This window comes from Colobus angolensis, unplaced genomic scaffold (assembly GCF_000951035.1).
Source record: "Colobus angolensis palliatus isolate OR3802 unplaced genomic scaffold, Cang.pa_1.0 Scaffold1, whole genome shotgun sequence".
Classification (NCBI taxonomy): domain Eukaryota; kingdom Metazoa; phylum Chordata; class Mammalia; order Primates; family Cercopithecidae; genus Colobus; species Colobus angolensis.
In genome coordinates, this window is record NW_012110918.1 from 434,020 (window position 1) to 437,744 (window position 3,725).

Here is a 3,725-nt window from a genome sequence, read left to right on the forward strand (position 1 = left end):
TGAAACCCTGTCTCTACTAAAAATACAAAAATTAGCTGGGCATATTGGTGCACACCTGTAATCCCAGCTACTCAGGAGGCTGAGGCAGAAGAAACACTTGAACCTGGGAGATGGAGGTTGCAGTGAGTCGAGATTGCGCCACTGCACCCAAGCCTGGGCGACAGAGCAAGACTCTATCTCAAATAACACAAATTCAAAAAGAAATAAAAAAGAAATAATGATCCTTATTTTCACAAGTTTGCAAATATGGGGCTCATGAATAGGGAACTAGAGTTTAGAAGCCATTGCCTTTAAATCTTTAAACGGTGGCCAGGTGTGGTGGCTCATCCCTGTAATGCTGGCACTTTAGGAAGTCAAGGTGAGTGAATTGCTTGAGCCCAGGAGTTCAAGACCAGCCTGGGTCACACGGCAAAACCAAAATAAGGCAAGTGTGGTGGCTCATGCCTGTAGTCCCAGCTACTTGAGAGGCTGAGGTGGGAAGATCACTTGAACCCAGGAGGCAGAGGCTGCAGTGAGTCCAGATGGCACCACTGCACACAGCCTTGGCAGAGTGAGACCCTGTCTCAAAAAAAGAAACATTTTAATGGTTATACACATTACTTAAAATGACCTATTTAAGGAATTCAGACATGTTACATGCAAAAATGATCACTGCTATAAGTACATATTGCATTGAGAAAAGAGAAGCTGTCCTTGTTTTCAGATTTGTGTTTATATTGCATGTGTCCTATGCAAGGGTGACCAGAGCCCAGAGCTGGGCCAGCCCCCGTTGCATAAGTAAGGAAACTGGGTCCCCCTAGTGTTCAGTTCTCGTAATGACTCTCTAAAGGTGCAGAACAAGAAAAGTGGCAAGAAAACTTAGAACTTCGCTTTCCATGTAACAACTCACACCCAAATCAAAACTACTTCAATGACTATCCGCTTCCTACAGGGAAAATTAGACGGGAAACCTGATGCCCAGAACATTTCCCCAAATATTACTGAGAAAATACATATTGTGGCCATGTATTTGTGTCATTCATACCCCTTTCCAGCAACTCAAGAACAAGCACACTCACTTCCCTAACAACTTATACGCCCTAGAATTCAACCAAAACTTTAAACACCTTCTCTGCACCGGCACCTCCCATTCTTAGTGCCAACTTTGTCCCTGAGCTCCTGATTTACAACTGCCCGCACGGCAGGGCATGGATATAAAACTAGGCATCTTCGATTTAAAATGTCCTCAGCAGAACTCTGGATCCTCCTCCTCAAACCCACTCCTCCACACATCCACTTTGCTCTCCTTTCTAAACATATCCAGGAGCTGACTGCTTCTGCCAACTGCACCAGGACCCTTGATCCAAGCCAACATCATCTTAGCTGGATTATTACAGTAGTCTTCTAGCTGGCCTGCCTGCTTCCACTCTTACAACACACCACCCCCACCTTAATTTTCCATACAGCAGCCACAGTAATCCTCTTATAGCACAAGTCTAACATAAATCCTTAGCCATGGGCCCTGCGTGAACTGCCTCATGGTATTCCTTTTCCCTCTGCTCCTGTTATACTAGCCTCACTGGCTCTTTATTTTTTTTAAACAGAGTCTCGAACTGTCGCCCAGGCTGGAGTGCAGTGGCGTGATCTCGGCTCACTGCAACCTCTGCCTCCCAAGTTCAAGCGATTCACCTGCCTCAGCCTCCCGAGTAGCTGGGACTACAGGCGCATGTCACCATGCCCAGCTAATTTTTTGTATTTTTAGTAGAGATGGGGTTTCACTATGTTAGCCAGGATGGTCTCTATCTCCTGACCTCATGATCTGCCTGCCTCGGCCTCCCAAAGTGCTGGGATTACAGGCGACAGCCACCATGCCCGGCCCCCCCCCCTCCTTTTTTTTTGAGATGGAGTTTCGCTCTTGTTGCCCAGGCTGGAGCGCAAAGGTACGATCTTGGCTCACTGCAACCTCCGTCTCCAGGTTCAAGTGATTCTCCTGCCTCAGCCTCCCGAATATAGTGCCTGCTACCATGCCTGGCTTTTCTTTTTCTTTCTTTTTTTTTTTTTTTTTTTTGTATTTTCAGTAGAGACGGGGTTTTGCCATGTTAGCCAGGATGGTCTCAATCTCCTGACCTCGTGATCCGCCCACTTCGGTTTCCCAAAGTGCTGGGATTACAGGTGTGAGCCACCAGGCCCGGCCTCTCTTATTGTTTCTGGAATTGTTCTTATCGTTGCAAGCTTCAGGCCTTAGCATTTGTGGTTCCCTTTGCTTGGTACTCCCTGAGCTGTATATACAATGTGACCCTTCAATTTGATCACTTCCAAATGCCACCTCCCTAAGGAGGCATTCCTGTCTATCCTATTCAGAATGGTACTTGTTTCTATCTGTTTACTTTGACATTAGGTTATAACAGCATCTACTTTGGGAGGCTAAGGTGGGTAGATTGCTTGAGCCCAGGAGTTTTAGACCAGCCTGGTCAACATGGTAAAACCCTTCTCTACAAAAAATACCAAAATTAGCCAGGTGGGGTGGCACGTGCCTGTACACCCAGCTACTTGGGAAGCTGAGGCAGGAGGATCTCTTGAGCCCAGAAAGTAGAGCATATAGTGAACCAAGATCAAACCACTACACTCCAGCCTGGGTGACAGAGCAAAACTCTGTCTCAAAAAAAATTAAAAATAAAAATAAAATAAAGCATCTGTTTACTCCTTGACTCTCTGTCTCATCCACTAGTGTATTAGGGTAGGAGTTCTTTGTTTACTGCTATATTCCCAAGGCTTTGAGCACCCAGTAGGTGGTGCTCCATGAATACTGATGAGTGAAAAAATACATGAATGAATGAATGAGTTATAGACTTTTCTCCCTTTAGTTACACAAGAGAAAAAAATGGTATCTATTGACAGTTACAGCTCAAGAGAGTCTGTGTTGCTATGAAACAGCTGGATAACCACAGGACACTGAAAGCATTGTGTTCAGAACCCACTGGTTCAGCGTCCGAGGCTGGATGGGTCTCAGACTGCCCAGCAGTAGTGTACTATACAGGTGGGTCAGCTGTAAAGAAGAAAAAACTGATCCATGAGCAGACACTAAAGAAAACAGTGGGATGAAATCAATACTGGGTTAAGTGTGGAGGTCTGTGAGTTTGAACATATTGTCCCAGTAGATTTTAACTAAGCTATTTTCCAGTAGACATTTTTTTTCCATAATGCTTTCTTTTAATGCCTCGACAAGTCTCAAGAGCTTTACTAAATATTGCAACTCTTGGCTGGGCACGGTGGCTCACGTCAGTAATCCCAGTACTTTGGGAGGCCAAGGCAGGCAGCTTGCTTGAGTTCAGGAGTTCCAGACCAGCCTGGGCAATATGGAAAAAACCTCATCTCTAAAAAAAAAAATACACTGGGCACGGTGGTACACACCTGTAATTCCAGCTACTTGGGAGGCTGAGGTGGGAGGATCACTTGATCCCGAAAGGTCGAGGCTCCAATGAGCCGTGATCATGCCACTGCACTCCAGCCTGGGCAACAGAGCAAGACCTTATTTCAAAAATAAGTAAATATTGCACCTCTCTTTTTTTGGTACTAAGGCAGAAGTACATAGACTGATTTCTCCAACTTTGAGCAATCCCAGATGGCTCTACTTGAACAGAAAAGAAACTGAAAGTTCAATGGTATATAACCCCTTGTAAACAATCTGGGGGAAAAATGGTTAGGTTCTGGCTGGTGATATTTTACTTCAATGAGGTCATGTAGCA